Here is a 24,383-nt window from a genome sequence, read left to right as displayed (position 1 = left end):
GTATTAGAGAAAATATTGAAAAGCATATAGAGATTTATACAACTCTTTAACTGGCTTATATAGGGCTTCCCTGGTTCAGATGGTAAAGTGTCTGCCGCAATGAGGGAGACCTGAGTTCACTCCCTGGGTGGTGAAGATCCCCTGAAGAAGGAAATGGCGACCCACTCCAGTACTCTTGCCTGGAAAAATCTCATGGTCAGAAGAGCCTGGTAGGCTATAGCCCATGGGATTGCAAAGTCGGACACGTTGAGAGACTTCACTTCCTTTCACTTTTAATCAGCTTAACCCAGGGTTTCTTGGCAGTACTGACATTTTGAGCTAGGTAATTCACAAATGTGTCACAAATGGCAGGATTTCCTTCTTTCTCATGGCAGTAACATTGCTTTGTATATATCTGTCACATTTTCTTTATCCATCATCCATTGACAGACACTTAGGCTGCTTCATTATCTTTGCTGTTGTGAATACTGCAGCAGTGACATGAGGGTATAGATATCTCTTCATACTCTGTTTACACCTCCTTTGGGTCTATACCAGAAGTGAAATTGTTGGATGCCATTGAGGTTTTTAATTTTCTTCTTCAGCCAAGTTTGGTAATTTTTATTCTTTCTGGAGAATTGCATATTTATATCTAAATTTTAGATTTCTGACATAAATTTTTAATAATTCCTTATGAACTAAACACCATTTCTATCATATTTGTGATTAGATTCATTCTATCTTCCTCATCCAATGTTGCTTATATTCAGTTCAGTTCAGTTCAGTTGCTCAGTCGTGTCCGACTCTTTGCAACCCCATGAATTGCAGCACACCAGGCCTACCTGTCCATCACCAACTCCTGGAGTTCACTCAGACTCACGTCCATCGAGTCAGTGATGCCATCCAGCCATCTCATCCTCTGTTGACCCCTTTTCCTCCTGCCCCCAACCCTTCCCAGCATCAGAGTCTTTTCCAATGAGTCAATTCCTCACATGAGGTAGCCAAAGTACTGGAGTTCCAGCTTTAGCATCATTCCTTCCAAAGAAATCCCAGGGCTGATCTCCTTCAGAATGGACTGGTTGGATCTCCTTGCAGTCCAAGGGACTCTCAAGAGTCTTCTCCAACACCACAGTTCAAAAGCATCAATTCTTCAGCACTCAGCTTTCTTCATAGTCCAACTCTCACATCCATACATGACCACAGGAAAAACCATAGCCTTGACTAGATGGACCTTAGTCGGCAAAGTAATGTCTCTGCTTTTGAATATGCTATCCAGGTTGGTCATAACTTTTCTTCCAAGGAGTCACTTCAGTTCAGTTCATTTCAGTTTAGTCGCTCAGTCGTGTCCGACTCTTTGCGACCCCATGAATCGCAGCACGCCAGGCCTCCCTGTCCATCACCAACTCCTGGAGATCACTCAGATTCATGTCCATCGAGTCAGTGATGCCATCCAGCCATCCCATCCTCTGTCATCATCTTTCAGTTTCATGGCTGCAGTGATTTTGGAGCCCCCCAAGATAAAGTCTGGCACTGTTTCCACTGTTTCCCCATCATTTCCCATGAAGTGATGGGACCGGATGCCATGATCTTTGTTTTCTGAATGTTGAGCTTCAAGTCAGCTTTTTCACTCATCTCTTTCACTTTTGTCAAGAGGCTTTTTAGTTCCTCTTCACTTTCTGCCATAAGGGTGGTGTCATCCGCATATCTGAGGTTATTGATATTTCTCCCAGAAATCTTGATTCCAGCTTGTGTTTCTTTCAGTCCAGCGTTTCTCATGATGTACTCTGCATAGAAGTTAAATAAGCAGGGTGACAATATACAGCCTTGACGTATTCCTTTTCCTATTTGGAGCCAGTCTGTTGTTCCATGTCCAGTTCTAACTGTTGCTTCCTGACCTGCATACAGATTTCTCAAGAGGCAGGTCAGGTGGTCTGGTATGTCCATCTCTTTCAGAATTTTCCACAGTTTATTGTGATTCACACAGTCAAAGGCTTTTGGATAGTCAATAAAGCAGAAATAGAAGTTTTTCTGGAATTCTCTTGCTTTTCCATGATCCAGTGGATGTTGGCAATTTGATCTCTGGTTCCTCTGCCTTTTCTAAAACCAGCTTGAACATCTGGAAGTTCACGGTTCATGTATTGCTGAAGCCTGGCTTGGAGAATTTTGAGCATTACTTTACTAGCATGTGAGATGAGTGCAATTGTGTGGTACTTCATGTGAAATGCCAGGCTAGATGAATGAAAGCTGGAATCAAGATTGCTGGGAGGACTATCACCAAACTCAGATACAGATGATACCACTCTAGTGGCAGAAAATGACGAGGAACTAAAGAAACTCTTGGTGAAGGTGAAAGAGGAGAGTGAGAAAGCTGGTTTAAAACTCAACATTCAAAATACTAAGATCATGGCATCTGGTCCCTTCACTTCATGGCAAATAGAAGGAGAAAAAGTGGAAATATTGACAGATTTTCTTTTCTTGGTCTCCAAAATCACTGTGAATGGTCACTGCAACCATAAAATTAAAAGACGCTGCTCCTTGGAAGGAAAATAATTGACAATAGACTGACACCTAGACAGTGTGTTAAAAAGCAAAGACATCACTTTGCCGACAAGGGTCTGTATAGTCAAAGCTTTGTTTCTAGAGCCTTCAGAGGGAGCATGGCCCTGTCAACTGTTTGACTTTGGGCCTCCAGCACTGTTATTTTAAGCCACCCAGTTTGTGTCAATTTGTTATAGCATCTCTAAGAAACTAACACACCAATTATTTGGTTTTATGTTGACAGTTATTTTGTTCTTAGTGTAATGAGGATGTTATTCCATAGTCTTTCTCTTTTATGAAGTGCAGTTAATTTACAATGTTGTGTTAAAATGTACAGAAAAGTGGTTCAGTTATACATATGTATGTATATTTTTCAGAATTTTCCATTATAAGTTATTACAAGATATTGAAAATAGTTCCCTGTGCTATATAGTAGGTCCTTATTGTTTAGTTATTTTATATATACTGTTATGTATTTGCTATTCTCAAATTCCTAATTTATACCCCCGCCATTGGGGTGGGTTTCATCCAATCAGTTAAAGGTCTTAATAGAAGAAAGGCTGGCCTTCTCTGAGTAAGAGGGAATTCTACCAGTAGGCTCTCTTTGGATTCAACCTGCAAATGTCCCCTCGGTTGCCAGTCTGCTGACCTACTCTGCAGATTTTGGATTTACCAATCCTCCTTAATCATGTGACTCAATTCCTTAAAGTAAATCTCTGTACATATACACATTCCGTTGGCTTTGCCCTGACTACTGTACTAACTTTTTATAATGTTTTGATAACCAGTAAAGCAAGCCAATCCATCTTAAAAAAAAAAAAAAAAAGAAAAATGTCCTGATTAATTTTGGTCCTTTTCTTTTTCATACATTTAGATCTTCTTCATTTTTTCCCAGTGAAGCTTTATGTTTTCCAGTGGTAGTGGTCTCTCACATCTTTCCTCCCTAAGAACATTGCTAGCAACTCAAGTGGTCTGATGTAGTCTCAGTACCTGACTGGGAGCTCCTTGAGGATGTAAATATTGACTTTCTACCTCTCATCTCTTGCGCCAAGACTGTGGGCTTGGCTCAAAGTAGCTGTGTAACAAATATTTCTTACATAGTTTAGTGAATTTTGTTATTCATACAAACGGTTAATTTTTTAGTGGTTTGTCATAAGATTAATAATGCAGTAGTGAGTCATTAAACATTTATTGAACACCCATCACAGGCAAGGACACATACAGAGCACGTTCTTTTATTTTGTTACATAACTGCTGCCAGCACTAGCACTGGCAGAGTATCTCTGGGGTCTCCCCAGCACCATGCATTTCTCAGCTGTTGCTAGCCTCTGGAGGACAATAGGCCCTTCAGGTGTGCTTCTCCTGGATCTCAGTGTCTCTTTCCAGAGGGGAATGATGTAAGGTAGAATGCAAGCTGGCCCAGCACTCCCCTACCAAAGCTTTAGCTCAGAACTGTGGCTTCTGTAACATCTGGGTCTCAGCTTCTCCCTCAATCCAGGCCTGCCTACTACACCCCACCACTTCTCTCTGGCCCCCCTTCCTGTTTTCTTTGTGCAAAACTCAATTTGCATCTTGATGGAGTTGAATAATTAGAACCCTTCAGCATGAATAATTCTAGGCAAATTAATTTTCGTGCCAATCAGCAAAAATTAATTGGCATCATGATGTTTCACATTTTCCAGGCGGGGCTCCTCAGGCGGGGCCCCAACCTCTTCCCAGCCTCAGGCTTTTCTTCCCTAGCACTTTGGAGAAGATTGCTTGTAGTTTTATTGTTTGTCTGTTTTTAACACTTGCACAGGCAACAATGCTACCCTTCCTTGCAGCTAAATGAGCCATTTAACAAGCGTGATAAAATCCTCCTTAGAGCCACTACTGGCTGAGTTTAACCCACCTGTTTCTCTATAAACCAATATCTATTTTAACCTTTTTATTTGCTTTTGTGGATACAAAAACATACAGAGATGTACATAAAAGATATAAACATACACAACTTAACGAATTATTATGAACTGAATGTTCATGACTATCTTCTGCCATTCTATGGCGTATTCTTTCTCTCTCTTCATTGTATCTTTTGATGGAAGAAGTTCTTACTTTTAATATAGTCAGATGTATCAACATTATGCCCTGATTGGGGCTTCCCCAGTGGCTTGGTAGTGGTAAAGAATCTGCGTGCAATGCAGGAGCCGCCGGAAACTCGAGTTCAATCCCTGGGTCAGGAAAATCCCCTGGAGAAGGAAATGGGAACCCACTCCAGTATTCTTGCCTGGAGAATTTTGATGACAGAAAAGCCCAGCAGGCTACAGTCCATAGGGTCGCAAAGAGTCAGACATAACTGAAACACCTTAGCACCACTCATGTCCTGATTAAAAATTATTCCAAAATAAAGTGTTTATACTTATTCTTTGAGAAAACTGTACTTTCCCCCCATTTTTTTCCAAAATGGCAATAGCTTTATTAAATTTTTTCTAATAATAGAAGATCTTCATATTTGCCTTGAACACACACACACACACACACACACACACACACACACACACACACACAGAGGAATTATTTAAAAGTATGTTGCAAATATTATGACATTTCACTTTTATTATTTATGTTTTAAAATTATTTTTTTCTAGTTTTGAGATATAACTGACATACAGCAGCACACGCTGTATAAGTTTAAGGTGTACAGCATAATGATTTGACCTATATACAACATGAAATTGTTATCACAAGAAGTTTAATGAACATCATCTCTTATAGATACAAAATTAAAAAAATAGAAAATAAAGTTCTTTTTGTGATGAGAACTCTTAGGATTCACTCTAACAACTTTCATATATAGCATACAGCAGTGTTAATTATATTTATCACATTGTAATCACATCTCTACTGCTTATTTATCTTATAACTGGAAGTTCTACTTTTTGAATGCCTTTATCCAATTCTCCCTCCTTCCACCAACCCTGCCTCTCAGTCTCAGTCTCAGTTCAGTCACTCAGTAGTGTCTGACTCTGCAACCCCATGAACCACAGCACGCCAGGCCTCCCTGTCCATCACCAACTTCCGAAGTCCACCCAAACCCATGTTCATTGAGTTGGTGACGCCATCCAACCATCTCATCCTCTGTTGTCCCCTTCTCCTCCTGCCCTCAATCTTTCCAAGTATCAGGGACTTTTCAAATGAGTCAGCTCTTCACATCAGATGGCCAAAGTATTGGAGTTTCAGCTTCAATGTCAGTCCTCCCAGTGAGTATTCAGGACTGATTTCCTTTAGGATGGACTGGTTGGATCTCCTTGCAGTCCAAGGGACTCTCAAGAGTCTTCTCCAACACCACTCCAGTGGTCATGTATGGATGTGTATGGTCTCACATCCATACATGACCACTGGAAAAACCATAGCCTTGACTAGACGGACCTTTGTTGACAAAGTAATGTCTCTGCTTTTCAATATGCTGTCTAGGTTGGTCATAACTTTCCTTCCAAGAAGTGAAAGTGAAGTTGCTTAGTCATATCCAACTCCTTGCAACCCCATGGACTGTAGCCTACCACACTTCTCTGTCCATGGGATTTTCCAGGCAAGAGTACTGGAGTGGGTTGCCATTTCCTTCCCCAGAGGATCTTCCCAACCCAGGGATCGAACCTGGGTCTGCAGCATTGTAGGCGGACACTTTACCATCTGAGCCACCAGGGAAGTCACAACTTTCCTTCCAAGGAGTAAGCGTCTTTTAATTTCATGGCTGCAGTCACCATCAGCAGTGACTTTGGAGCCCAGAAAATAAAGTCAGCTACTGTTTCCACAGTTTCCCCATCTGTTTGCCATGAAGTGATGGGACTGGATGACATGATCTTAGTTTTCTGAATGTTGAGCTTTAAGCCAACTTTTTCACTCCTCTTTCACTTTCATCAAAGAGGCCCTTCAGTTCTTATTTACTTTCTGCCATAAGGGTAGTGTCATCTGCATATCTGAGGTTATTGAGATTTCTCCCAGCAATCTTGATTCTAGCTTGTGCTTCCTCCAGCCCAGAGTTTCTCATGATGTACTCTGCATATAAGTTAAATAAGCAGGGTAACGATCAATATACAGCCTTGATGTACTCCTTTTCCTATTTGGAACCAGTCTGTTGTTCCATGTCCAGTTCTAACTGTTGCTTCCTCACCTGCATATAGGTTTCTCAAGAGGCAGGTCCAGTGGTCTGATATTCCCATCTCTCTCAGAATTTTCCACAGTTTATTGTCATCCACACAGTGAAAGGCTTTGGCATAGTCAACAAAGCAGAAATAGATGTTTTTTTTTTCTGGAATTCCTTTGCTTTTTTGATAATCCAGTAACTGAAAATTTGATGTTTTTTTTTTCTATGAGTTTGTATGTATGTTTTTTTTTTTTTTGAAGATAATTGAGCTGCAACACTATATTAGTTCCTGTTACACAATACAGTGATTTTTTTTCTATACATGTCAAAATTATCACCATGGTAAGTCTAGTATAATATGTCATTCCACCTCAAAGATATTACTTAGTTATTGACTATATCTCCCACTCTGTACACTTCATACTTGTGACATTTATTTTGCCACTGAAAGTTTCACCTCTTAATCTCCCCACACTTTCTCACCCTTAGTAATGACCTACTTGCTTTTTGTGCATATAGCTGTGTTTCTGATTTGCTATTTGTTTGTTTTGCTTTTTTAGATTCTATGTATGTGACATCACACAGTAGTTTTCTTTCTTTTTTAAAAAAAATATTTATTTTAATTGGAGGCTAATTACTTTACAATATTGCATTTTTGCCATACATCAACATGAATCCACCACGAGTGTACACGTGTTCTCAATCCTGAACCCCCCTCCCACCTCCTTCCCCATACCATCCCTCTGGGTCATCCCAGTGCACCAGCCCCAAGCATCCTGTATCCTGCATCGAACCTGGACTGGTGATAGTAGTTTTCTTTGTCTGTCTGACTTATTTCACTTACCATAATACCTCCTAGGTTCATCCATGTTTCTACAAATGGCAAGATTTCATTTTTCTTTATGACTAATAATCTATTATACATATATCACATATCTATATAGCTCTATTAATATCTATCTATGTATCTGACTACCACGTCATCTTTATTCATTCATCTATTGATGAACACTTAGGTTTTCCCAATATCTTAGCTATTGTACATAATTCTGCAATAAACAAAAGGGTACACATATCTTTTCTAATTAGTGTCTTTCTTTTCTTTGCGTAAATAATCAGAAGTGGAATTGCTGGATCATATGATAGTTCTATTTTTAATTTTTTGAGGACACTCCATAATGTTTGTCTTCTTTGGACACACTCCTATTCAGATACTTTGCTTCCTTTTAATTGGATTATTTGTTTGTTTTCATCATGAGTTTACAAGTTCTTTATATATTTTGTATATTAACCAGTTGTTAGATATGCTGTTTGAAAATATCTTCTTTCACTCAGTGGGTAACTTTTCATTTTGTTGAGGGGTTTCTTTCCTGTGAAACAGCTTTTTAGTTTCATGTAGTCCTATTTGTTTATTTTTGCTTTTGTTTTCCTTGCCTGGAGAGACTTCTCAAAAAAAAAAAAAAAAGTACTATGAAGACTGATGTCAGAGAAAGTCCTGCTTTTTTTAAAAGTAGAACTTTCATGGTTTCAGATCTTATATTTGTCTTTAATCCATTTTGAATTTATTTTTGTGCATGGTGTGAGAGAATATCCCAGTTTGATTCTTTTGCATGTATCTGTCAAGTTTTCCCAACACCATTTCTTGAAGAGGCTGTTTCCCACCCCCCCATTTTTGTCGTAAATTAATTGCCCATATGAGTGTGAGTCTATTTCTGAGCTCTCTCTTCTTTCCCATTGATCTATATATCTATTTTTGGTTTAGTATCATATTGTTTTGAGGACCACAGCTTCATTTGTTGCTGTTATTGTTTCATTGCTATGTCATGTCCAAATCTTTTGTGACTTCATGGACTGTAGCCTGCCAGGCTCATCTGTCCATGGGATTTCCTAGGCAAAAATACTGGAGTAGGTTGCTGTTTCCTTCTCCCGACCCAGGAATCAAACCACATTTCCTTCATTGGAGGCAGATTCTTTTACCGCTGAGTCAGTGGGGAATCCCAATAGTTTAAAATCAGACAGTGTGATAATTCCAGCTTTGTTCTTTTTTCTCAAGGCAGCTTTGGCCATTTAGGGTCTTTCATATTTGCATATAAATAATTTTAGAATTATTTGTTCTAGTTTTGTGAGGAATGCCATTGATATTTTTATAAGAATTGCACTGAATTTGTAGATTGCCTTGGGTAACATGGTCATTTTAACAATATTAATTCTTCCAACCCACAAACATGATATATCTTTCCATCTGCTTGTGTTGACTTCAGTTTTCAGTTTTTTTTCATTAGTATCTTATAGATTTCTGGGTACAGATCTTTTGCTTCCTTGATTAAATTCATCCCTGGGTATTTTATTCTTTTTGATGCAATTGTAAATGTTTTCTTGGATTCCCTTTCTAATAGTTTGTTTCAGTGTATAAAATGCAACAGATTTCTGTGTTTTAATTTTGTACTCTGCACCTTTACTAAGCTCAGTGATGAGCTCTAGATGTTTCTTGGTGGAATTTTGAGGATTATCTAATGCATAGTATCATGTCACTTGCACGGAGTTAACAGTTTTAGTTCTTCCTTTCCAAATTGGGTTCCTTTAATTTCTTTTTCTTGGCTGGTTGCTTTGGCTAGGACTTGCAATACTATTTTGAATAAAACTGGTGAGACTGGGCATCTTTGCTTTGTTCCTGTTTATGTTTAGGTATATTCCCTCTATATCCACTTTTTGAGAGTTCTTTTTTTTTTAAATCACAAATGGATAAATTCAATTTTGTCAGAATATTTTTTGCATTTATTTAGATGATTATATAATTTTTATTCTTCAGTTTGTTAATGTAGTGTATTACTTTATGGATATTTGTGGATATTGAACTATTCTTGCATCCCTGGGATAAATTCCACTTGATAATGGTGCATGATCTTTTTAATGTATTGCTGAATTGAGTTTGCTAGTATTTCACTGAGCATTTTGCATCTATATCTACCAGTATTATTAGCCCATAATTTTCTTTTTTGTGATATCTTTATCTAGTTTTGATATCGGTGTGATGCTGGCCTGGTAGAATGCATTTAGGAGCATTCCTTCTTCTGCAATTTTTTGAAATAGTTTGAGAAGGATAGTTATTAACATTTCTCTAAGTATTTGATATAATCCACTTGCGTAGCTGTCTAGCCCTGGATTTTTGTTTTTTTTTTTGGGATTTTAAAAAATTACTGTTTTAATTTCATTACTGTTAATTGATCGTTTATATTTTCTTATTTATTCCTGATTAACCTTTAGGAAATTATACAGTTCTAAGGATTTGTCTATTTCTCATAGGTTGCTCATTTTATTGACATAATTTATTGACATTTATTGACATAGTAATCTCATTAACCATTGTATTTCTGTGGCATTGGTTGTAGTTTCTCCATTTTTATTTCAGATTTTATTAATTTGGGCTCTCTCTCTGTTTTTCCTTTCTTGATGAGTCTAGCTAAAAGTTTATCAATTGAACTAGCTTTGGTTCAATTTTCATAGAACCAGCTCTTACTTTCATTAATCTTTTCTATTGTTTTAGTCTCGATTTCATTTATTTCTGCTCTGATTTTTATGATTTCTTTCCTTCTCTGACTTTTTGCTCTTCCTTTTTTAGTTACTTTAGTTTTGAGATTGTTCTTGTGTCCTGAGATGGGCTTATATCACTATAAACTTCTCTCAGAAGAGCTTTTGCTGTGTTCCATAATTTTTAGATTGCTGTGGTTTTGTTTTCATTTTTCTCCAGGTATTTTTTTATTTCTTCTTTGATTTCTTCAGTGATCTATTTGTTGCTTAATAGCAGTTTTTTCTTTTATATTTGGCTGCACTAGTTCTTCACTGTGGCACATGGGCTCCACTGTGCACAGGCCCAGTAGTTGTGGTGCACAGGCTTTCTAGTTGTGCACAAGCTTAGTTGCCTCTTGGCATGTGGGATTTTAGTTCCCAACCAGGGATCGAACCTGTGTCCCCTGCATTGGAGGCAAATTCTTAACCGCAGAACCACCAGGGAAGTCCCTAGTAGCATATTTTTTAGCCTCCACATGTTTGTGTTTTTTGTTGTTTTTTCCCTTGATTTCTAGTTTCATATTCTTGTGATCAAAAAAGATGCTTGTTATGATTTAAATATTTTTATATATACTGAGACTTGTTTGGGCCACATACCCAAATTTGTTTTGTCGGCTACCATGTGCTATATGTTTTTTTCAGTAGTCATGTATGGATGTGAGCACTGGACTATAAAGAAGGCTGAGCACTGAAGAACTGATGCTTTTGAACTATGATGCTGGAGAAGACTCCTGAGAGTCCGTTGGACAGATCAAGTCAGTCAGTCCTAAAGGAAATCAATCCTGAATACTCTTTGGAAGGACTGATGCTGAAGCTGAAGCTCCAATACTTTGGCCACCTAATGTGAAGAGTCAACTCATTGGAAAAGACTGATACTGGGAAAGATTGAGGACAGGAAGAGAAAAGTGTGACGGAGGATGAGATGGTTGGATGATATCATCGACTCAATGGGCATGAGTTTGAGCTAACTCTGGGAGTTAGTGAAGAACAGGAAAGACTGGTATGCTGCAGTCTATGGGGTCACGAAGAGTCAGACATGACTAAGCAACTGAACAACAACAACATGTGCTATATCCTGGATAATGTTCCATGTCCACTTGAAAAGACTGTGTATTCTGTTGCTTTTAGATGAAATGTTCCATACATATCTATTAAGTCCATTTCGTCTAATTTGTAGTTTAAGGCCAGTGTTTCCTTATTGATTTTCTTTTTTGATGATATATCCATTGATATTTGCTGTTGTTGTTCAGTCCACTGGTATAAGTAGGGTTTTAAAGTCCCCTTCTATTACTGTGTTACTCCTGTCTTCCTTTATGTCTGTTAATATTTGCTTTATGTATTCAGATGCTTCTATGTTGAGTCTATATATATTTATAATTGTTATGTCTTCTTTCTTGGATTAGTTCCTTTATCATTATGCATTGTCCTTCTTTGTCTGTTACTGTCTTTATTTTAAAGTCAATTTTGTCTGATGTAAGTATTGCTACCCCAGCTTTCTTTTGATTTCCATTTGTGTGGAATATCTTTTCCATCCCCTCACTTTCAGTGTGTGTGTGTGTCTTTAGATCTGAAGTGAGTTTCTTATAAGCAGCAAATATATGGGTCTTATTTTTGTATCCATCCAGCCACTCTGTCATTTGATTGGAGCATTTATTTTATTTACATATAAAGTAATTATTGACCAGTATGTTCTTATAGCCATTTTGTTTTCTTCAGGTTGTTTTTATAGTTTTTCTTTGTTTTTATAGTTTTTCTTGATACTTTCTTCTTCTTTTGGTCTTTTTCCTTGTGATTTGATGGGAATTTTTAGTGTTTGGATACCTTCCTCTTTTTTTAGTGTGTATCTATTGTAGATTTTTGGTTTGTGGTTACCATGAGGCTTATATACAGCAATTTATATATTTAATATTTTCAGTGTGCTGATCTATTAATTTCAAATGCATTTTAACAACCCTGTAGTTTTACTCCTCTCTCCTACATTTACAGTTTTTGACATCATATTTTGAATCTTTTAATTTAATTTTATTTTTTTTGGCCACATGCCGTGGCATGTAGGATCTTAGTTCCCCACCAGCGATTGAACCCATGCCCCCTGTAGTGGAAGTGGGGAGTATTAACCATTGGACAACCAGGGAAGTCCCAAGTCTTTTTGTTTTGTGTATCCTTTAACTACTTATTGTGGATATAGATAATTTTACTTCTTTTGTCTTTTACCCTTTCTACTAGCTTTATATATGGTTAATTTACTATCTTTACTGTGTGTTTGCCTTTACCAATGAGATTTTTCCTCTCATAATTTTCATGTTTTAGTTGTGGCCTTTTCTTTTTTGCTTAAAAAAGTTCTTTTAACATTTCTTATAAAGCTGATTTGGTAGTGATGAACTCTTTTTAGATTTTGTTTGTCTATAAAACTCTTGATTTCTTAAAAGCCTTGCTGGGTGGAATACTTTTGGTTATAGGTTTTCCCCTTTCATTATTTTAAAGATATCATATTTAAATATGCTATATTATTTTTAAATATATATATATATTTTAAATATATCAGACATATAAAAAATATATCAGATATATTTAAAATATATCTCTTCCAGCCTATAGCATTTTTGCTGAAAAGTCTGCCGATAGACTTATGGGCATTCCCTTGTATATAACTTATTGCTTCTCCCTTGCTGCTTTTAATATTCTCTTTTTGTTTTTAACTTTTTCCATTTTGATGACAATGTGTCTGATGTGGTCCTCTTAGATTGATCCTATCTGGGACTCTGTGTACTGGGTCTGGATTTCTGTTCTATTTCCTAGGTTAGGGAAGTTTTTAGCTATTATGTCTCAAACATATTTTCTGCCACTTTCTCTTTTCTTCTGGGATCCCTATAATGTGAATGTTTGCACACTTGATGTTGTCCCAGAGATCTCTTAAGTTGTCCTCATCTCTTTTTATTGTTTTTAATTTTTTCTGTTCAGGGGTAGTTGTTTCCACTGCTTTGTCTTCCAGCTTGCTAATTTATTCATCTGTATCTTTTAACCTACTGCTAATTCTTTCTAGTGTATTTTTCATTTCAGTTACTGTATTATCCACTCTCTATGGTTCTTCTTTATATTTCCTAAATCTTTGTTTAAAAATGCTTGCTTGTAACTCTGTTCATCTGTTCTTTTCCTGAGTTCTTTGATCATCTTTATGATCATTACCTTGAACTCTTTCTCAGGTAGATTGCTTCTCTCCATTTCAGTCAGTTCTTCTGGGGTTTTGTCTTGTTCTTCTGTTTGGAACATGTTTCTCTGTCAGCTCATTTTGTCTAGTTTGATGTTTTTATTTCTATGTATCTAGTTCAGTTCAGTTCAGTCACTCAGTCGTGACTGACTCTTTGCAACCCCATGGACTGCAGCATGCCAGGCATCCCTGTCCATCACCAACTCCCAGAGTTTACTCAAACTCATGTCCATTGATTAGGTGATGCCATCCAACCATCTCATCCTCTGTTGTCTCCTTCTACTCCCATTGTCAATCTTTCCCAGCATCAGCGTCTTTTCAAATGAGTCAGTTCTTTGCATCAGGTGGCCAAAGTATTGGAGTTTCAGCTTCAACATCAGTCCTTCCAATGAATATTCAGGACTGATTCCCTTTGTGATTGATTGGTTGGATCTCCTTGCAGTCCAAGGGACTTTCCAACACCACAGTTCAAAAGCATCAATTCTTCAGCACTCAGCTTTCTTTATAGTCCAACTCTCACATCCATACATGACTACTGGAAAAACCATAGCCTTGACTAGATGGACCTTTGTTGGCAAAGTAATGTCTCGCTTTTTAATATGCTGTATGGTTGGTCATAACTTTTCTTCCAAGGAGAGCATGTATCTTCCCAGAGCATGTATCTAGTAGGTTGTTCATATTCCCTGACCTTGGAGAAGTGGCCCTTTGTAGGAAACATCTGTACATTCCAGCAGCACTCTCTCCTCTCATCACCAGAGCTGTATGGTCTAGGTGTGACCCTTATGTGGGCAGTGTGGGTCCTTCTTTTGTGGCAGGATGACTACCGTGGGTGGTCTAGTAGATGTGACTGGCTCTCATTCCAGTTGCTTGCCATGCCCTGCCTTGTGTGGAGGCTCCTGGTCAGTGGTTAATGGAGCTGAGTCCTGGCTGTGGATCTATGGACATTCCCAGGGCTAGTGTTGGCTTAGTGGTGGTTAGAGTTGTGTTCTGGGGTAGGTGGTTGTGGGGCTGGGGTTCCTAGTTCTAGTATGTCAGCCTGCTGCTGGGTAGGTCTGGTTCCTAACATGGCTGCCTCTGGGTTCTGGGGAGTCCAGAAACTGGTGCTGGCCCATTGATGAGTGGGGCTGGATCCCTGGGTAGCTGGCTGAGGAGTCCAAGGTATCTCAGAGATCATGTTGGCCTGTTGGTGGGTAGGGTTGGGGTTCAGGGCATCCCAGGGCTGTTGCTCACCCACCAGTGGGTAAAGTCAGACCCTGGGGCTAATACCCACCTGTTGGCAGGGGGAGGCAGGTCTTGGAGTCACTGGATGCAGGGCCCAAGTGTCTTAGAACTGATGTTGAAACACTGGTCAGTGGGATCTGGGCTCAGGGAGTCCTGGGTCTAGTGCTGACCTCACTGCAGGTCTTGGAATTGCTGTCTGCAGGGCTCTGGGCAGGGGGGGGGGGTCTCAGGTCTAGTACATGTCCACTGGTATGTGAGGCTGAGTCCTGGGCCCTCTAGTAGATAAGGCTTGCTTTAGGCTGAGAAGCTATTAAGGTAACCTCCTGCTGGTGGGTGGGACTATATCCCCATCTAGTAGTTGCTTGGCCTGAGGTGCCCCAGAACTGGTGCCAATAGGCTTCTAAGTGGGGCCAGTTCATGGTGCTATTGAGCTGGAGGGGGAATTCCACACTGACACTTGCCAGCACCAGTGTCCACATGGTCAACAAGCACCCTCAGAATGACTGATGCCAGTGTCTTTGTCCCCAGGGTGAGCTGCAGTTGCCTCCTGCCTCCAAGAGGCTCTCCAGGATTGGCAGGTATGTCTGACTCAGGCTCCTTTCAAATTATTGCTTCCTCCCTAGGTCCCAGAGCATGTGAGATTTTGTATGTGTCATTTAAGAGTGGAGTCTCTATTTCTCACAGCCATTTATTTGGGTCTCCCCAAAGTAAGCCCCACTGGCCTTCAAAGCCAAATGTTCTGAGGGCTTATATTCCTGGTGCAGGAGCCCTGGGATGTGGTACCTGATGTATGGCTCAGACCCCTTGCTCCTTGGAGACAGCCTCTGCAATTGTAATTATCATTGTGTTTGTGGGTTGCTTACCCTGGGGTTTGGGTCTTGACTGTACTGACTCTGCCCCTCCTACCCTTCTTGTTGTGATTCCTTCTTTGTACCTTTAGCTGTAGAAGATCTTTTCTAGTAGATCTTTTCTGCTTTCTCATCAATAGTTGTAATGTTGGTGTACCCATGGGAGGAGGTGAGTTCAGGGTCTTCCTATTCTGCCATCTTGCAGCAAAGATTTCTCATTGTGGTTTAAGTTGCATTCCCCTAAGCCTGGTGATATTGAGCATCTTTTCATGTATAGTGGTGTTATTTCTTAAATTTCATTTCTAAGTGTCCATTGCTAGTGTCTAGCAGTACAATCATTTTTTAATATTGACCTCACATCCTGTGGTGCTGGAGAAGACTCTTGAGAGTCCCTTGGACTGCAAGGAGGTCAAGCCAGTCAGTCCTAAAGGAAATACACCCTAAGTTTTCTTTGGAAGGACTGGTGGTGAAGCTGAAATTCCAACACTTTGGCCACTGGATGTGAAGAGCTGACTCATTGGGAGAGACCCTAATGCTGGGAAAGATTGAGGGCAAGAGAAGGGGGCAACAGAGGATGAGATGGTTGGATGACATCACTGACTCAATGGACATGAGTTTGAGCAAACTGAGGAGATAGTGAAGGACAGGGAAGCCTGGCGTGCTGCAGTTCACGGAGTCACATAGAGTCAGACATGAATTAGTGACTGAACAACAACATGTCCTACATTCCTGCAAAATTAAATATTTTTTGTATAGTTAGCATATATATTTATGCTATTTGTGAACAAAGAAAGCATGTTTTTTGCTTTCCCACCTTTATGCCTTTTACTTTTTATTTCCCTGGCTGGGGCCGCCAACCCAATGTTGGATAGGAGTGGTGAGAGTGGCCATCTTTGTGTTCCTGACCCTGGGGATGAAAAACATTCATTCTGTCACCATTGGGTGTAATGTTAGTTGCATTCTCTATCAGATTTAGGAAGTTCATTTTCAGTTTGCTGAGAGTTCTGTGATGCTAAACAGGTCTTGAAATTTATCACATGCATTGTTTTGGGTATGTCTGGAAATGTTTTTCCTTCTTTATTCTGTTAATGTGGTAATTTACATAGACTGATTTTTTAGTGTTAACCCAGTCTTGTCTTTCATGATATATTATCCTTTTTATATATCACTGGATTGATTTTGCTCATTTTGAAAGGGTTTCTGCACTCTACTTATGACTGGGTTTGTTGTAATCTTCTTTTTTATCACTCTCCTTATCAGATATTAGAACCATGGTCATGCTGGTTTATTAAATGACTACAGCAATGTTTTTTCTTATGTTTATGGAAGGATGTATGCAATAAAGGTTTTATTTCTTGAAGTGATTGTTACAGTTTTCTTGAGTTGCCACCTTGGTCTTGAGTTTTGTTTGTGGATATATCTTTGTTTAATTTACAATTTTAATTTAATTATTACAGAATTCAGATCTTCTACTTCTTCTTGTGCCTTTTGTATTATTATAGAAAATTATTTTTCATTACTCATCTCTAAAATAAACTTACTTCCATGTCATCTACTTAGGACTTGTCACCCCTCTCCCATCTTCTTACTATTTCAAAAATGCTAGGAATTGTAAAGATATTTCCTTAAAGCTGTCATTGTATCCTGGACATCATCACTCACAGCATCTAGTCTAGGAGTAATTTAAGATAGATACTCAGTATTTGGTTATTGTTCTTCCTGTTGTCCTTTTTTCCCTCAACTCTTGCTGGAATCTCTCTTTGTTCTATTAGTAGACCTTTATAGAGAAATCTGTAAATAGTTCGGAGTTTTGCTTTCCCTTGATTCAGAAAGGATTTGTTGTTGTTGTTCAGTTGCTAATTTGTGTCTGACTCTTTGCAACCCCATGGACTGCCGCATGCCAGGCTTCCCTGTCCTTCAATATCTCCTGGAATTTGCTCAAACTCATGTCCATTGAGTTGATGATGAGTCAGAAAGGATGCTATGCACATTAACTTGGTATTCGTAAAGGATCTTGATATAAAAAGTCTCCAAACATGTTAGGAATTTCTTGGCTATTGAGCAAGCAATTCTTCTTTCCCTTTGTGGCATGTGGCTCGAAAAGCAGAGTGTCCGTGTGTTTGCTTTCCTATGGAAAAGTATCCAAAGAAGACAAGAAGCCACTCTTGGCTGTTTCATAGATGCTGACTTGCTAGACCTCTTCAGCCTCCTTTGCCAATATTTGATGACATTGACATTGCCAAACAAGAGTCTGATTTGAAAATGAGCTGCATAGCCTTAGAAAAAGGACATGTTTGGAGGGAAACCCATTCAGTGCCATAAGTTGATGGGTTTTAAGAATGAAGAAAGCCCTTCCTCCTTACAGACCAGCAGAAGTGTAAGAGACCTTGGACATGACTTGGTCCAAACCTCTTATTAAACAGGCAGAGAGACTACTGCCCAGAGAGGTGGCACAGTTTATCCTGTTCATGCAGTGAGTGAAGGTGAGGTTAGGACAAGGAGCTCAGTCTTCTGACAACCCCAGCTAATTGCTTTCTGCAGCTGCAAGCTCTCTCCTTTACTTCACTCTAGGCCTTTTATTTCCATGTTCAACCTACCCAAACAACTCGCCTTAGAGAGTGATATGCCTACTTCTCTTCTTTCTTTGTTCCCTTACATTCTTACCCAGAGGAAGATTCTGACAATTCACTGAACCATGGTTTACTAGTGATATAATTTCCAGGCATTAGTATCAAGAACCATGTGCAATTTTTCTCTCTTTTGCTCTGTGTTGTTTCTTCACAGGCTGAGAGGAAGAAGTAAGTATTCTCTACCAAGTGACTGGCTGGGTAGGTGGATTCAGGGGTGTTCTTGGGGCAAAATTACCTATTCAACAATTTTCAGGCATGATGGGGAATATAGATTGACAGAGTTACTCTTGGAAAGAGGAGGTACTAAGACCTAAGTGTTACGTACAAATATTTACAGTCTCTACACGTGCTAGGTGCAGGGAATTCTACAGTGAATATACCAGACATGGTTCCTGCTTGCAGGAAGCTAACATTGCAGTGGGGAAAATTGCAATAAATAAGAAAATAAATAAACAAAAAAGCAAGATGTCACAGGTGGTGACATCTTGAAAGAAATGCCTTGAGACAGAGGCCATGTGATAAAGGCAGCAGAGACTGATGAAGTGAGGCTGCCCTGCCAGCCAGCCCCAGGTCATTTACCTGGCTGTTTCCACTGGTGAACAGTAAGCATCTATCTTGCTTAATCTTGATCAAATTTGGCCTCTATTAGTATGGGTGCACCAGTATGCTATCAGATATACTTGATTATAGTGGGAGATGGTCCAGGGTAAAGCAGGGGCCCAGGGATTTCAGACTGCCCCAGGCATCTAAGGGAGACCCTTGGGAGCTAGCGTTTTCACACAGTGGTCCCTGTCAGCATTATTCCCATCAGCATGTGTCCTGAGATTCAGTAGCCGCTTGTTAAACATTTTATGAAAGAATTAATGAATCACCTCTGTTCCCATTCCTGATGGAACCAATCTATTGAAGACTAATTGGTGGGGTAACAACCTAAAAAGATTATATTTCCCTTCAATAAGTGTTTTAACTACATTCTGTAGACTATCCCCTTGCCATCCCTGAAGAAGATCTTGGTCAATTTCCATTACCCTGAGATCTTATCCTTTCTACTGGTGCAAGCACATTCCATTGAAAATCCCACTCTCTCACCAATGAAATGTCATTTCCTCTTGTCTCCCCAGAAAAATGTTGGGCAGGTAACCTGGCTTCTTGAAGTGGAGGGGCAGGTGAAATCTGATCAGGAGACCCCTCTCCTCTCCTCTTCAAGTTCTTGCTTCTTTCATGTCCTTAGCATGGGCTCCTGGAGGGCCCTGTGGGAACTCCTACTTCTCAGGGTCCAAGTAGGACAGGTCTGGGTGAAGGTTGACTCTTGTGCTCCACCCCACTGCCCCCACCGCCACCAACAGTGGGATGTCCTCCTCCCTCTGGTAATGTCTGCCTCTGTGTGGAGCATATCTGTGCAGGATCAACTCAGTTCACCTAACCCAGGTGGAAACCAGGGACCTATTTTATACTTGGGCCAGGTTGGCAAGCTGATGTTCAGTGGGAGAAGGAGCTGGATGTCCTTCCTTAATGCAGTGATCCCCCACCCCTACCCCATCTTGGCTTTGGGATGGAAAGGCTAGAGAGGCAGTAACTTGTCTCCAAAAAACAGCATATCCTTAACAACGTGATTCTCCTTCTCCTTGTCCTTGTCCCCAATCCTTTGCTTACACAGACTTGGGGGATGGGGATGTGGGTGCCTACTCTTATTGATCTCTGAGGAAGTGCCTGTTGCCCACATATTGGTGGCCACATTTTAACAGGGAGAACTAAGGGACCCTTTTTCTTCAGCTTTGGGTCCTGGATGACACTTCTGTGGTGACAGGTGAAGTCTTTATTGGCAGCCTATTATATGTCATTAGTATCACAGTCATGAGCGATACCAGCCACATTGTTATCATCATTAAGATTGTTACTGTCATCACCCTTGCTATCCCCACTATTACAACAACCCTATGACCGCTGGCCTTCTGAATGAGTGGTAACAATCATTACCAGTACCAAAACACCATGACCTCCCCCAGCATCACTGCCCCATCCATAGTAGGTGCATAAGACTAGCTGCTCTGACAGATGTGCCACTAAGTGTATGATTGTTCCATTACAATAGATGTTTCTTTCTCATTTATATAATTGTTTGAAGCAGGTGTTCTTGATCGACAGGAGGCTTTCCACATAATGGTTTAGAGCTTAGAGCCTTGTGATTGTCTTCATGTAGCCAAAGAAAGGGATGGAGGGTGTGGGTGGGCACACTTGGGCAAAAGTAACTCATGTCTCTGCTCACTTTCCATTGGCTAAAACACAGTCACATGGCTGTGTCTAATATACAGGATCTGGGATGTGTGGTGTAGCAAAAAATAAAACCGTTTATGATCAGGTGGGAGCATTCTCTGCCAGGCCATCCTCATAAATAATTCAGTGCATCTGTTCTGTTCCCAGCCTGGGCTGGACCCTTTCTGCTATACAAGACCAGAACAATATGAGGTTTCTATGATCAAAGGCCTCATGAACCAAGATGCTGCTGCTGCTGCTAAGTCACGTCAGTCGTGTCCAACAGTGTGTGACCCCATAGACGGCAGCCCACCAGGCTCCCCCGTCCCTGGGATTCTCCAGTCAAGAACACTGGAGTGGGTTGCCATTTCCTTCTCCAATGCATGAAAGTGAAAAGTGAAAAGTGAAAGTGAAGTCACTCAGTCGTGTCCATCTCTTAGCGACTCCATGGACTGTGGCATGAACCAAGATAGATAGCAGTATACAGGGAAAGTATGTTGGGTTTGATTATTAGTTTAGTTCTCTAGTACTGTGGTTGTTCAGGTTGTGCTGAAGCAGTTGAATCTTGGAGAATGGGTAGAATCTCTTAAGCTGGAGGAAAAATGGAGTTGGAGGTTGCAAGGATGCTTTATGCAGAAGAATAACCTGGACACTGGTCTGAATGGGCTCAGCATGAACAGAGAAGGGACTGGCCTGACTAGAGCTGATGACTATTGGGAATTGATGAAGAATAAGCTTTGAGTGATTGGATGGAGATAGATCGCCAAAAACCTCTTTAGATATATGTATCTTTGGTTGCAAGTCACAGAACTACTCTGTCTCAATGAAGCAAGCCAGCAAACAAAACCCTCCCACATCCCAAATATACTAGAAGGATAGAGGAGTATTCTCTAGAAGCAAAAGGGGAACTGAATGGCCAAATCCTGTTTCGGCAGCTGGAGGTGGTGGAATCCAGGGAACCTCTAGCAATGATCCAGCCTCTGCATGTGGCTTTTCAACATTCATATTTCAGGGAGCGAGCCTTGCCCAGCCCTGCTTGGGCAGATGTCTGCAGGACTGGTCTGCCATGGCTGGAGGGCTGCATTATTGGAAGCAGTGCCTTCCGCTCATCCTGACCCATGGAGTGTGTCCTGTGTAAGACAGCATGGGGGGTGTTTAGGAGTGAAGAGCAGAGCTCTGTCAAAGGTAGTATTCCTGTGTCCAATCCCAGTGCTTCTACTGACTAGTTGGGTGACCAGGTAGATGAGTTGTCTTGCTTCTTCTGACTAGCTGGGTGACCAGGTAGATGAGTTGTCTTGCTTCTTCTGACTAGCTGGGTGACCAGGTAGATGAGTTGTCTTGCTTCTTCTGACTAGCTGGGTGACCAGGTAGATGAGTTGTCTAGCTTCTGAGCCTCACTTTTCTCACCTGTAAAATCAATATTAAACAACAGAAACCATTTGAGAGGATCCATTTAGAGAATGCATATGGAGGGCTCCCAGTGCGTATCTTTTAGCTCCCAGTGTGTATCTTTCCTCCTCTGCTAGGATCCGATTTGCCTGCTGTGATGAGATGGTGTGACCTTGGAGGGCCAGAGGAAGCTAGGAGAGTTGCCCTCAAATCTTTCCCTAGAGAGTAATGTCCCCTTCGGGCCTGTCTGACTGGTCCTGCAGCACAGGGTGGGCACAGAGGAGCTGGCCCTGCAGGGTGCTGGCTGTGTTTATAGACACTCTGATAGCATCAGGGCTGTGAGCCGTGATGGAGCTGGGAATGTAATTTTCAATTAGGAGTCCTCGCTTGTTCTTGCTTACACTACACTCTAATTAAATTTCAGTCAAATGTGACACTGTGCTGCCAGGGGAGGGCAGGGAGGGTGGGAGGGGCTCCCCTTCCTCTAGATGAGAGGCCTCCCCTTTCTTCCCCCTGGAGCAGTCCCAGTCTCCCATCCCTTGGCCTACTTGGAGATTGCCTGGAGCCAACATCCTTGCTCAGTGGGCCCAGCAGGCTGCCAAAGGTCCTGAGAGAGGTCTGCAAACATGGGGACCCTGGCTCACAGGGGGCTTTCAGTAGAATTGAAGTGGTTACTGCTGTTGGAATCCTCAACTAATAGGGGATGGTACAGGAGTTGGGAGCTGAATGGTTTCTGATCAGCTGGGCTTTCTGGGGCTCATGCTGGTCTAGTCTGCATCATCCTGGGCTCCCATCTCCCTGTTCTCCCCAGCTTTTAGCTAGCAAGGTAGGGACCCCCAAGTAAGTCACCCCCAAGGCTTCTTTAAAGCAAACAATGCTGTGAGTGTAATGGAGGCAGAAGGGAGGGAGTGAGGGGGAGAAGTGCTCTCAGGATGAACCATTAACCTAGCCATTGGGCTTGGAGGAGTTGGTCACTGTGGCTAGAGAGGCTGGGGGTGGGCTCTCAAATTAGCAGTTTTTCAAAATCACACGTTACATTTTTTAATCTGCAAAAACATGTTGATGACCACCCAAGGCTAGGTCTACTTCTGTTCCCAGCAGAAAGAGGGATTTCACAGGCTCACCAGGAGCCATAGGCTATTAGGAACACAAGTTATTGAAGTGGGACCTCCTCTGAGTGCAGGTGGTGCAGGGTGGACCTGTTGCCAGTCTGTCAGGTCAAGGGTGGGCCAGCATTCCCGCCCCATGCCAACTTGCCCTTCTTCTGCTCTTCTTGGGCCGAAATTGTGTCTTCCTCTACACTCATCAGAGTCAGAGCAGTGCCTTCCCATTTGGGAACAACACACCATTCTTTTCATGACTGGGTGACTGGCCCATTTTTTTCAGTTTTCTCTCTTACTTTTAATGGTGCTCTTTCCAGTGGGAACATGACTTCTTTCCTTTTTGCTATGTCCCTGGTGGAGATGGGAAATGTGATGTCCCCCTTTCCCCAGTCCCTCAGCTCCCCTCCTTAGCTTCTTCTCCCTCTCCCTCCTGGGCTGTGGAGAGGCCCCAGAACTCATCTCGAAGACAGGCCACACTGGGGGTTCAGGCCTGCCTCTGCTGTGGATAGATGAGTCTTTCCCCTTCCTAATGCCCAGCTTTTAAATCAGTAGGGGTGGGGGGAGGTGTTGGATGTTTTCTGCATCATCAATCACTTTGGTGGTCATGAGGAGAGGAGGAGAGCTACAGACTCTGCCCAGAAAAATCCCCACAGTACCTCACAGAGTCCCTGAAATCACAGTTAAAAGATATGTGATGAGGTGGTCTTCACGGGTCTGAGGTTCTGTGGTTCTCCTGAGGCCAAGGCTGGAGACAGATGCTTAGGGCAGAGAAGAGAATATACAAGCTCACTGCCTTAGGATGCTATAGAAATTCCTTCCCTTGCCAATCATCCTCTCCTTTCAGCATCAGGCAATAAATATGTCCCTTGGAATGGAAATTCTGGCTCTCCTGAGGGGGTCTGGTTGGTTGGGGGTCACTCTCAAGTGGCCAAGAGTCCTCCCCTGCAGTATGAAGTGCTACCATTTTTCCAAGTGAATTTTCTCCTGCCTGGTGGGGTTCAAAGTGGGTTGGATCCCAGTATCACCCACTCCATCTCTCACCCTCTTCCCTTTAGGGTTCCAATCAAGATGAACTGAATAGAAAGAGCCAAGCTGAGGGCAAAGTGCTTGTGTCACCAGGGACTCTTCAGACAGCTAAGAGCTGGTTTGAAGATAACTTTTCTCCATGACTCCCTAAAGCTGTACCTTAAGACCCACCCGATCCTGTCCTGCCCACCTCAGGAGCACAGGCAGAGGCTGGGGCTTGTCTTGTCTGCAGGTCATTGCAGGGGCTCTGTTTCTTGGCCAAGGGGACCTGTCAGGAGAGGCTGTTCTGCTAGAGATGTGAGAATAAACAAGAGCTATTCTCTTTTCTCCTGGAAGCAACAGGGCCAATGTCTCCAGTGCTACCACGAGCTCGGGCCAGGGAGAGCAGTGTGGGGCATGGCTGTGGCTGGAGGATGAGAGCGGCTGGCTCAGGGATGGTGCTTACCTGGGCTGGGGGGATGGCATGTACCACACAGCACCTTGTAGGGGAAGATTGGG

This window comes from Ovis aries, chromosome 2, assembly GCF_016772045.2.
Source record: "Ovis aries strain OAR_USU_Benz2616 breed Rambouillet chromosome 2, ARS-UI_Ramb_v3.0, whole genome shotgun sequence".
Taxonomy (NCBI): Eukaryota; Metazoa; Chordata; class Mammalia; order Artiodactyla; family Bovidae; genus Ovis; species Ovis aries.
The sequence above is the reverse complement of the archived record's forward strand: the minus strand, read 5'-3'. Positions refer to the sequence as shown.